Raw genomic sequence first — 13,460 nt, 5'->3', positions numbered from 1 at the left:
ACAAAACATGAGTTGACCTCTCCGAATCCTTTGATTATAGCCTATCGTATCATTGTTAATGTTCTTGGTTCTCTAAGAACCTTTCGTTAATTTAGCCCTATTTTAAAACATCTGATGTTTCTAGAAGAACATAATAACTCTTATTAAGTTCTACCTAGATTAGTGTCTAAAAGAAGACTTTGATCCCTTTCAGCATCCTTAGCAACTCTTGCTTCTGCTCCCTCTTGGATCCTCACTTCTTTTAGTCAAGTATGTTATTTCCACGAAGGAAATCTACAAAACTTGCTAGATTAACTTAGTCAACAAAGATACAAGAATCGGAATTCATAATTCCTTTTCTTTTCTCTTCCAGGTACTCAGGGTAGTTTCCTTGAATGGCCTAGCCAAACTTTTACGTCGACCCTTTAACCTTTTGAATCATAAGAACTCTTCTTATATTCTTTTGGTAACTGAATCTTAAGAACGTTTCTTAGATTCACTTTTCCTCAATGTTCTTATCAAGACGACTTTCTTAGAGGCACCATCCTCTCCATTCACGAAATCTAGTGGAACTCTTCCTTTAGTTGTCGAATGGTTGTGCACGCATCCATATCATTAATCCCTACGTTAGAGAAGAATTTTATGGATGTTCACAAAAGACTTTGGATAATCATATCCTCAGTCGTCCGAAGAAACAATGAACATTAGGAATGATATATTCTCGGACATTTTCTTTATTTCGAATTCGAGAACGCTTCTCGGATTCCTTTCCAATCATGAAAATAATTTTCGTTTAATTTCTTCTAAAGGAATGAACGAAGGTTGGAAAACTATTTTCTAACAGTCATATATTCTCTACTTTTAAAAGAAAATAAAACAAAATCCTAAAACTTATTATCATTGCAAAAACACTTTTTGCCATATTATTCAGTGAAAACCGTCCCCTTTTGAATAATATGATTCCAAGATCCCATTCCTGTGAAGTTAAGCGTACTTTGGCACTGCCCTTAACTTCACCCTCCTGGGTGAGTAACTCCTTACTGATCATATCTCATATGACTCTTGGTTGATGAATAACACTTATGTGTTCAATTCATCCTTTTGCCTCGAAATCCAAAACCCTTTTGCTGACTCGTTGAGAATAACCATTTAGACATGTAGACCTCTTCATAGGTCTACCCGTATTGTCCCGAGGTAAAAGATGGCACCCTGCTTTGGCATGACCCACCATCGATGAACAAGGGCGCAACAGGTGTCTTAATCTGGGTAGGCATTACTCAAAATTCTTTTTGGGGACTCTTACGTTTTTGTTTGCATGCATTACTGTGAACTCTAGCATAATCATACACCACATAAAACGTAAATAAGTAAATGCGCGCGAGAAAATAAATCAAGCAGACATGATCCTAGTATGGCCCCTAACCTAAAAGATCTAATCTTCTTAGGTTCTTTGCTTGTTTAGCCTCCGTTCGCCTGGATCTCCATCCTCGAACATCCATTGAATTCTCCCACTCGAACCACGATCTCATCCTTTGGCTCTTCAATGGACTCAATTGTACCCTTAACTCTAATTACAAGACTCAACGATTCGCAGATCGTATAAAACTTGAAATTAAATTAATTACATCGGGCACCCATCCGTGCTTAAAAACAAGATAGAACAATTCTATGGCCATACTAGAACCCGCATCCACATCCATACATACATAATAATATGACACTCATAAAACACCCAAGTATGTATGAGATTCGCTTCCTTAGGTCGAATCTAGGTTTGCTATGTTCTAGATAGCTATTCGGGAGATACTACCGACATCTCTATGTCTAACGTGCCTCAAGTCTAACTAATGGCTCGTTTGGTTTTATCCTAAAAGATTTTGAAATCGTTTTGGAAAAACTCCGATTCAGGCTTTGGTTGCCCGGGTCGCTTTCGGAAAAAATATGGTCAAAGTCGGAAGAAGAAAATAGAAACCTCCCACTTAAATCAAGGCCCAAAAGACTCGAGTCTAACTCCAAAGACTTAAGTCAAACTTGGTCAAGGAACCCTTTGACTAGACCCAGTCAAGTCACGGTCAAGGTCCGAACCAAGGTCGGACCCGGATTGGCACGTTCCAGACCGTGCCAAGTCCCTCGGGTGGACGCGTCCTGGCCCTAGGCCAGACGCTTCCCAGCCCAACAGACGCGTCCTAGACGCTCTGCCCAAGCCCATGCTTCTCGAACTCCCAGTCCGAGACAGCTTCTGGTCTCACCAGACGCGTCCCAGACGCGTTCTGGAAGGAACAGTCCCGGTCGCGTCCGGATTCTCAATCCGAGACGCGTCCGGACTTCTCTGTGGTCGCGTCCTGAAGACGCGACCTCAGGTGCCAGACGTTGATCCTTCGGAATCCTAGTCCGAGACGCTCTCGGACGCGTCTTTCTGTCCGAGAAAAGCTCGGACGCGTCCTTATCCGAGACGCTCTCGGATTCCCAGTCCGGGAAGGACTGGGACGCGTCCTGGTCAGTCCGGCTCTGGACAGGACCATGCTCCCTTCCAATTTTCCAAAATCTTCCATCTTTTTGCTGTTTTTGATGAATCTTCATCCAAAAACCAGCAATTTGAAAACTCTTTTCAAAAAACCATCCACTTTAAAATTTTCTTTTGAAAACTCTTTTCAAAAACTCAAAATTTTAAAGCTCTCCCATTGAAACTCTTTCAATTTTCTATCCGATTAAGTCTAAATCTAATTTAAACTAATCAATTTCATTTTTAAATCCCTATTTAAACATAAAATCATCTAATCAATCAAGCTCGAATCTAATTCGACTAGTCAGAGATAGTTTCATGCAACCGGCTCGTGATGCCACTGTAGGGTTTTGTGTATCCTATACACTAACTAGTGTTGTAAGCGGAATCTCAAACATCTCATGTTTAACACTAGATTGCCCAGGATCGTTATGCATAAACTAATCAATGAACTAGAGAGGGATAAATACCTTAACGCGTTTTTCCCTCGAACCATTCCAATCGCATGCAAAGATCGAGAGCTCCAATTGTAGCTCCTCTACTTGAGACACCGAGTGAATAGACTTGATCTCCCTTCCTTTCAGACTGCTAGGACTTACTAGAAGGTTGAGAAGAACTCTTCTTCTTGACTAAATTGATAGAACGGGAGCTTTTTCTCTATATTCCTCTCTCTCCAATAGCTGTATATTCAGAGAGAGAGAGCTGTATATTTTTCCTTAGAGAAAAATCCACACCTTTTCTGTTCTCAACTGACCCAATATATAGACAAACCCTAATTAGAATCTCATTCAGATTAGGTTTTCTATTTTCTGGGTTACAGAAAAGATAATTACCAAAATACCCTTTTTGGGGTATTTTGATAATCCCCTTAAGTGTGGTCGGCCAGGGCAGCCCACCATGGGCCTTATATGGCCGGCCCACTTACTCTGGTCGGCCATCTCATGGCCGGCCCAAAGAGCCTTCCTTCTATCTTGTCCCGAATCTCCATTCGGACCATTTCGGCCTTTCCAGTTGAATCCCATCCAACTTTAGCCAGTTCCCGTCCAGTCAATTCTCTCCGATCAAGCTACCACTCTTATGTGTAACCCGTTGTAGGATCCGGTCTATGTTAGCCGCGAATCAACTCCTTGATCCGACGATCGTAGTTGGCTTCTAGCAAAGCATTACGACCCCTAATTGGACCGGACTGGATGATCTTTACGTGTTGTCATCGTTATCCTAACTGACAAATTGATCGCATTGCCACCTTGGTCGAAGGACACTCCTTCTGAAGGACATCTCCTTCAGACCGAACGGATAAATCCTTCAATTTTCAGATAAGTGCTTGCCGGATATTTGTGTAGCCGTAAGAGACGAAGAAGAAGATGAATGGAAATTAGGTTTTTATTTTTGTCAATGGTCCACAAATTAGTATTAGTTAATATTTAAGGCCCTATGGAATTGTCCCCTTATTAAATCAAAGTCAACTAAGTCAAACATAATCGACTCGTTCCGGCCCGAAAATAGTTGTCCATATAAGAAAATCGGTTATCCACGTATTATCCACCAAAATTAACTATCACAAAAATGCAACATGAATAGAATGAGCACGTGCACCACTAATTCATTGACACTCTAATCTTTAAAGATCATAAAATGATCCTAAAAAAGCACGAAGAACTCCTAAAGGGTATTTAAGACACAATTGTGAATTTAAATATTCAAGAAGATAAACTATTGCACCCAATAATCGAATCATGACCTCTTGGTGCACACTCAACTGAGTTATCAATGGATGTATGGCTTTAAAAAAAAAACAGATGTACGGAAGAATTAAAAAAATAATGCATATGTTAGGGGACTAAAACTTCAACCGGGAAATAGATTCATATTTTTTGAAAGATAGGGAGGCAAACAAGAAACTGATCATATTCTAAGCGTTATAATTCATGGTGAAAACAACTATTTTATTGTAATATTTTGTCTTCCACTACTATCATGTGTAACATCTACACTAATGAGGTCATATGTAACCTACAACTTAAAGGCACATTCATGTGTATGCATGTAACTCCTTGTGTAAATGCCCATGAATGTCCTTACTTTGTAGAGCCTATAAAAAGGGTTCTAATCCAATGTAATTGACACAACAAAATAGTAGAATATTATACTACAATCTTAAGGTACAAATATGGTGTTCTTAGTCTTTAGTTTTCTCTCATCTCTAATCTCTCTTCTTTACTTAGTTTTTCACAACACGTTATCGGCACGAAGCTCTATTTTTTTTAAGAAGAGAATCATAGAGAGTATACTTCCAAATAGTTTTAATCCTTATAGTATACATAGGAATAATTTTTTTTCCTTCACTTGCATCTTTAGGAAAAGTAATTAAATATGAAGGTAGTAATTTTGTTAGACATAACTATTCATATTAGCATTTGTAGCATATATCTTTTTCATGATAGGATTGAAATAGTCTTCATCTAATATTATAGATAAACTCTAACAAACAATTTTTTTTTCTAATGTTGTTCATATTAGTTTTTTTTCCCTATGTATGCATGATTAAAATTGCTAGTATCAACCATGTCCATCTATAGTGATTATTAATAGTATTATGAACATATTGATATCTATGCAATGATGAAGATTTTTTTTTTAAAAAAAAAAAAAAAAAAAAAAGGAAGAAAATAAGCAAGTATTTTTCTTAGACATATTTATCTAACTTGTTTGTTTGTATTGTTTAGATCATGTCGGATAATCTTACAAAATTGCAATTTCTTGCTCTTGATATTACGGGAAAAAATTTCTTGACATGGATTCTAGATGCTGAAATTCATCTTGATGCGATGAATCTTGGAAATACCATTATGGCTGCAAATGAAGCATCCCCACAAGATCGGGCAAAAGCAATGATTTTCCTTCGTCATCACCTTCATGAAGGTCTGAAAACTGAATACCTAACGGTAAAAGATTTAAAGATCCATATGTTTTATGGACGAATCTGAAAGAAAGATATGACCACCAAAAGACTGTCATACTCCCAAAAGCTCGTTACGATTGGATGCACCTGCGTTTACAGGATTTTAAGACAGTAAGTGAATACAATTCAGCATTGTATAAAATTAAATCTCGCCTACAATTATATGGAGAGAATATAACTGAAGAGGACATGCTAGAGAGAACATATTCAACTTTCCACGCATCGAATATGCTCCTGCAGCAGCAATATCGAGAGCGTAGGTTTACAAAGTACTCTGAATTAATTTCTTGTCTTCTTGTTGCTGAACAAAATAACGAGCTGTTAATGAAAAATCATAATGCTCATCCCACTGGGACTGCACCATTCCCTGAAGTGAATGTTGTTGCATCAATGAACCGTGAACGCAGACATGGTAATGGGCGTGGTCGAGGTCGAGGTCGATATAATAATCGACAACGTGGTGGCCCTATTAGGCATTCAAGTGAACAAAAATTAGCATCAAACCACGAGATGTGGAATAATGCCAAATACAAAAATGACAAAGGAAAAGGTGTACAAACATCTAATCATCGTGAATATAATTGTCACCGATGTGGTATGAAGGGGCATTGGTCACGTGTTTGTCGTACTGCGAAACACTTGGTTAATCTTTACCAAAATTCCATGAAGGGGAAAGGTAAAGAAATAGAAGCCAATTTGGCAGAATTTGAAGTACCGATGAACAAAACTCCCTTAGATATTTCTGACTACTTCATAGATCAAAGTGGTAAAGAATTTGAAGTATCCATGGATCCAACTCATCTGGATGTTTCAGATTTTTTTGCAGATCCAAGCAGCAAAGAATTTGATGTTTTACTTAACAATGGAAATGTTAACTAGAATCTATACTAAAATTCTAGTTTTAATATGCTTTTAGGAAGAATTTTTTTTCTTAGACTATGTTTTGCTTTTGTCATTTGCTTTGGTCATTTGCTTTCTCAACAATTGTGTTTTTGTTATGTTCCTTTTATTATAACATATTAAAACATTTCTATATTTTTCTTTTAGTTTCTTATTAGCATGGAGTTTACTAAAGATTTCAAAACAAATTGTGGGGATGAATGTCTTATCGACTGTGGAACGACAAATACTATTCTGCGGAACAAGAAATTTTTCTTCCAACTAAAATTAGTCAAGGCTAATGTCATCACAATTTCAGGACCCACAAACCTGATAGAAGGCTCTGGCAAAGCCGTTGTTATACTACCAAATGGTACTAAAATTGATATCCCAAATGCTTTATATTCTACTAAATCTGCACGAAATCTATTAAGCTTTATAGATATTCGTCATAATGGATATCATATTGAGACAACTTGTGACAAAATGAAAGAATACCTTTGTATTACTTCAATAGTCTCAAACAAAAAGCTGATACTAGAAAAGCTTCCAGCTTTTGCTTCGGGTTTATACTATACAAGTATAAGAACTATAGAGTCTAATTATTTGATGAACCAGAAGTTCAATTCAATGACTCTTGCAATTTGGCATGATAGACTTGGTCATCCGGGTTCTATAATGATGCGTCGAATAATAGAAAATTCACATGGACATCCGTTGAAAAACCAGAAGATTTTTCAACCAAACAATTATCCATGTGCATCTTGTTCGCAAGGAAAATTGATTGTTCGACCATCTCAATCAAAAATAAGCATCGAGTCACCTAGTTTTTTACAACGGATTCAGGGAGACATATGTGGACCTATCCATCCACCTTGTGGGCCATTTCGATATTTCATGGTCTTAATAGATGCTTCAACACGATGGTCACATGTCTGTCTATTATCAACTCGCACTGTTGCGTTTGCTAGACTTCTTGCTCAAATAATAAGGTTAAGGGCACAATTCCCTGACTACCAAATAAAGACAATTCGTCTCGATAATGCAGGAGAATTTACATCAAAGGCATTTGATGATTATTGCATGTCAATTGGGATTACTGTTGAGCATCCAGTAGCTCATACCCATACTCAAAATGGATTAGCTGAATCTTTTATTAAACGCTTACAGCTTATAGCTCGACCATTGTTGTTAAGAGCTAAATTACCTAGTTCGGCATGGGGACATGCTATATTACATGCTGCAGCTCTAATTCGTATTAGACCATCTGCTTATCATCAATACTCTCCAATACAACTTGTATTTGGACAACAACCAAATATATCACATCTTAAAGTGTTTGGTTGTGCTGTATATGTGCCAATTTCACCCCCACAACGAACAAAGATGGGTCCTCAAAGGCGTCTTGGTATTTATATTGGTTTTGATTCACCTTCAATAATAAGGTATCTAGAGCCACTTACGGGTGATGTATTTACTGCACGATATGCCGACTGTCATTTTGATGAAGAGAAGTTTCCACCGTTAGGGGGAGATAAGCCACAAAATGAGGCAAAACGTGAAATTTCTTGGAGTACATCCTCTTTATCTCATCTAGATCCTCGCACTAGCCAGTGTGAACTTGAAGTTCAAAGGATCATTCACTTACAAAAGATTGCAAACCAATTACCAGATGCTTTCACAGATTCAGTGAAAGTAACAAAGTCACATATACCAGCTGCTAATACACCAGCACGGATTGATATTCCTAAAGATCAACTTAAAGATACAAATGTATCTAAAACACGGTTAAAGCGTGGCAGGCCTGTTGGTGCAAAAGATACCATTCCACGGAAAAGAAAGAAACATGAAAAAATAAATAGTCCTCCAGAAGAGGCACGAAGCACACATGTACATGAAACGATCAATCAATCCACCAATATGGAACTCACTGCCCCAGAAGAGGCACAAGAAACTAGTGTGAAAGAATTATCAACTAATTATATTAGTACAGGAGAATGTTGGGAAAGAACCAAAATCATTCCTGACAATAAATTTGCTTTTGCAATAGCTCTGGATGTAATAGCAAATAATGACGATCATGAACCACAAAATATTGAAGAATGTCGACAAAGAAAAGATTGGCCAATGTGGAAGGATGCTATTCAAACTGAGCTAAATTCTTTAGCGAAGAGAGAGGTATTTGGACCTGTAGTTCCAACACCAGAAAATATAAAACCTGTAGGATACAAATGGGTATTTGTGCGCAAAAGAAATGAGACAGATGAAATTGTCAGGTATAAAGCACGTTTGGTTGCTCAAGGTTTTTCTCAAAGACCGGGTATAGACTTCCAAGAGACTTATTCTCCTGTAATGGACGCAATAACATTCCGATATTTGATAAGTCTAGCAGCATCGGAATGTCTTGAAACACGTCTAATGGATGTAGTCACTGCCTATTTGTATGGCTCACTTGATAGTGACATCTACATGAAAATTCCTGATGGATATAACTTGCCTAAAACATCTAAGTTAGGATCGTCAAACATGTATTCGATCAAGTTACAAAGATCGTTATATGGATTGAAACAATCAGGACGAATGTGGTATAATCGCCTTAGCGAATACCTTTTGAAAGAAGGATATATTAATAATGCAATTTGTCCATGTGTATTCATTAAGAAATCAGAAAATGGATTTGCCATTATTGCAGTCTATGTAGATGATTTAAATCTTGTTGGGACTCCAGAAGAGCTCACTAAGACGGCTGAATATTTGAAGAAAGAGTTTGAGATGAAAGATCTTGGCAAAACTAAATTTTGTCTTGGTTTACAGATCGAACATTTGCAAAATGGAATATTTATCCATCAATCGATGTATACAGAAAAAGTCTTAAAACGCTTTTATATGGACACAGCTCATCCTTTAAGTAGTCCTATGATTGTTCGCTCACTTGATGAAAAGAAAGATCCATTCCGTCCTCGGGAAGATGATGAAGATCTTCTTGGTGTTGAAGTACCATATTTAAGTGCAATTGGTGCTCTTATGTATTTAGCAACTTGTACCCGACCAGATATAGCATTTGCTGTAAATTTATTAGCAAGGTACAGCTCTGCACCTACCAAAAGACACTGGAATGGTGTCAAGCATATACTACGGTATTTGCGAGGAACTACCGATATGGGCTTGTTTTACTCGAAAGGAATAAAATCACAATTATGTGGCTATGCAGATGCCGGATACCTCTCTGATCCTCACAGTGCACGGTCACAGACAGGGTATCTATTTACTAGTGGTAATACTGCAATATCTTGGAGATCGGTAAAACAAACTATAATAGCTACTTCTTCCAATCATTCTGAATTAATTGCTATTCACGAGACAAGCCGTGAGTGTGTATGGTTAAGGTCTATTATCCAGCATATTCGGGCAACATGTGGACTTTCCTCAATCAAGGATACTCCAACAGTATTGTATGAAGATAATGCAGCTTGTATTGCACAACTTAAAGGGGGATATATCAAAGGTGACAGGACGAAGCACATATCTCCTAAATTTTTCTACACTCATGAGTTGCAAAGAAACGGTGACATAGAAATTAAGCAAATACGTTCAAGTGATAATCTTGCAGATTTATTTACTAAAGCTTTACCAACTTCAACATTCAAGAAATTAGTCTATAACATCGGAATGCGTCGGCTAAGTGATCTTGCACAATCTCAACCATCTGAACGTCTATGAGGGGGAGTATCTATGAGGGGGAGTGAACTAAGAAAGAAAGTGACAAAGTGAAAATGTATCTTACATTGTAAATCTTCGAACTGTACTCTTTTTCCTTCGCTTCGGTTTTATCCCATAGGGTTTTCCCTGGCAAGGTTTTAATGAGGCAGTATCTACTTCTAAAATAATCGAAGATATTGAAGAACATTGTACTCTTTTTCCTTCACCATGGTTTTTCCCATAGGGTTTTCCTGGTAAGGTTTTAATGAGACAATTTCTTATGTTGTGGAATCCAAGGGGGAGTATTGTAATATTTTGTCTTCCACTACTATCATGTGTAACATCTACACTAATGAGGTCATATGTAACCTACAACTTAAAGGCACATTCATGTGTATGCATGTAACTCCTTGTGTAAATGCCCATGAATGTCCTTACTTTGTAGAGCCAATGTAATTGACACAACAAAATAGTAGAATATTATACTACAATCTTAAGGTACAAATATGGTGTTCTTAGTCTTTAGTTTTCTCTCATCTCTAATCTCTCTTCTTTACTTAGTTTTTCACAACATATTTTACTTTTTTTTTTAATGTCACCTTTTTGGAGAAACAAGAAAATTTTCGGAGCACCAAATCTAAGGTGAACAATTTTGGCCCATTTTTCTATTTCTCTTTTGTTTCTCCCAAACTCTCACCATTATTTTGTCTCCACGTCGGTAAGGGTCGCCGGTAAACTGTCATTGCCGATCTTTAATAGCTTTTTAGACGATTTTGCTTTCTCTTCTCCCTCATGTTCTTCTTCTTCCTTCTCTCCTATGACACCGCCCTTTGTCTTTTTCTTTCTATATATTTGCTCTAGCGAAGGGGAGAGCTCCTTCGTCGGAACTCGTGTTTTAATAGGGGAATGTGTAACCAGCTAGTTACACGACCTGGTGTGGGGGCCAATCTGGTTTGGGGGTTTTCCCTCAACAAGGAGTCGATCTGGTTTAGGGGTTTTCCATAAATCGGAACCCGATTTGTTTGTGGGCAATTCCCAAATCAGATGGGTGTTCCGACGGAGAAAACCATCCCCTTCGCCAGAAAAGAGAGGTACAAGTTAGGGAAGATAAAGAGGTTGAAAGAGGGTGGAGATATATGTGGTAATGTTCGGAAGTGGTGGGAGGACGAGCAAGAAGAGAGAGGGGAATAATGGTGGTTGGAAGCGGTAGCCGAAGTTAGTTGACGAAGATGGGAAGGAAGAAAAAATTTTGTTGCCCGAAAAATTCAACAAAATCTTTAATTCTCTTTAAGCTTTTGTACCTCAAAAACTTTTCTTCTTCCCCGAGATGCCGACCTAAAAGAAAGTTTACTTTTTGCCACCTACACTTGACGGTGTATTTTTTAACTGAACAAAACTACAACATTTACTATATTAAAGTCAACTTTTTGCCATTTACATTCTAAAGAATTTTTTACTCTAAGGTCCAAAAAATGTTATGAACACAGTATCACACAAAATCTTTGAAAAATCCAAAATTTGTAGAATTCATCAAAGAAACATATTTTACACGGCACTGTTATCTTACTACATAAAGCAAAACGTAAGTAACCCTATGCATTTTACTGTTTAATTTCATGAAAATTATTTTTGTTACGTAAAAGACAAACATTTGCCTATACATATCGACACCTTTACTAAAGAATTAACACATTAGCGACAAATTTATGTATTTGCATGTGGAAAAAAAATCGAAATAATAGCCCTTTTACCTATTTTTTATTATTATCAAGTTTAGACCTTAGACCGAATATACTTTTGTTTTGGGCCGAAAAATATCTTTACCAAAAAAAATTGGGATTCGTGCCGAGGTAGCTTCGAAATAGTAAATTTTTACCACAAAAAAGTTTAAAGATAGCTACAAATTTTACTAAGGTTAGACCTTAAACCCAATAAACTTTTGTTTTGAGCCGAAAAATATCTTTACCAAATTAATCTCCATTTATGCTGAAGTAGCTTCCAAGTTATAAGTTTTTACCACCAAAAAATTTTATGTTTAGTTCAACAAAAAAAAAAAAAAAAATTTATGTTTACTTTTTTTCTGTTGAGAAAAGCTACCCTACTTTACATTTTGAACTGTGGGTCGCTTTTTTGAGTTGTTATGACTCATTCTTTGGGGTTGGAATAACTCCAACCCAAAAGGGACGTAAGATAAAAAATTACTTTTTTTTATTTATAAATAAATAGAGGAATTTATCTCAAAAATCAACTCCAATCCAAGAAGAGTTTAGGCATAAAATTTGTGCCCTGTCCGGATTTTTTGTGGGTGTGTCAAAAACATGTGTGATCTTGTGTATGTATGAAACACGTGTCTGAACTATTTTCGAAATATTTTTTTAAAAATTTTCTTTTTCTGATTTGGGATTTCCCATTTATTTTTCGAAATTAAATATGATTACAACTACGTGATTGAAAGCTTAAATTTACTTAATTATGATTAAACGACAATGAGTACAACCGACTAAAGATAACTAGAAGGTGTTTCTTAGGTCTCGTGGAAGATCAGCCATAAAAGCATCTCTAGCTCCTTCAGCATTCGTGCACCATCTTCATCGAGAGTTCTGGAATCAATCATCATTAGGTTCACATCATATTGATCTCTAGTATCTTGCATTTTGTGGTTCTTGCATTCTTGTAGTATTGTAGGTTTTCTTGTTGAACCCTTATTAGAGATTCTTTTTGTATCTGTCCAGTTTCTTATCGTAATTTCACAACCCCATCCATTGCAAGAAAGAAAATGGGAGTAATTCTAGAGAGAATTTGGGTGTAAGAGGGGAGTATGGGTTGGTCGTTGAATTGCCCCCAACAATCAGATCTGGTCGTCGGGGGCAATCCAACGGTCGGGAGCATTCCCCGCATGACCGTTGGGAGTCCAACAGGTTATGTGGGGGAGGTCCAACATAAAGAGTCGCACCCAATTGGGGCTGAGCCTCGGCTAAGCCCCAAGGGACCCAGCTTGGACTAGGGGTCGGGGCCTAAAATTTGAAATTTGGGCCTCAATCCCTTACGACTGGACTTGCCCTTATGCTATATTACCTCTAACTCCATAGAGGGAGAATTCTGGTGCAAGGAGGACATCCTTATTATCTTCTCCTTCAAACCTCTCTTTCCTCTAGCTTCTTCATCTGAGAGGGTGAGAGAGAGAAGAGTTCCAATCTTGGCCAATTAACCAAGGAAAAAGGAAATGAAGATTTAGAACTTCTGTTCAGATCGTTTCTCAGTAAGCAACCAACATGAATCCTTCATTTTCTGAAGATTTAGTTAATGTTTGTTTAGTTTTATATAAAACCTAAATCAAGAGCTCAAGTGGCTCGTGTCAAATTTCATAACGCTTTTTTTTCGTCTGACTCGTGATGTATGACTTATTTGAATGGTTGAAAAGTAATTCAAGCCCAAATA

At 37.3% G+C, this 13,460-nt stretch overlaps 1 pseudogene; it reads left to right on the top strand.

Moving 5' to 3' along the window:
* Positions 1–5,211: 5,211 nt before the first annotated feature.
* Positions 5,212–6,323, top strand: LOC147537513 (uncharacterized; annotated as a pseudogene).
* Positions 6,324–13,460: the final 7,137 nt, after the last annotated feature.

The sequence above is a fragment of the Eschscholzia californica genome, unplaced genomic scaffold (genome assembly GCF_041429995.1).
Source record: "Eschscholzia californica isolate CP2 unplaced genomic scaffold, dmEscCali1.0.p SCAF_5, whole genome shotgun sequence".
Classification (NCBI taxonomy): Eukaryota; Viridiplantae; Streptophyta; class Magnoliopsida; order Ranunculales; family Papaveraceae; genus Eschscholzia; species Eschscholzia californica.
This window is presented reverse-complemented; position numbering and strand designations above follow the sequence as displayed.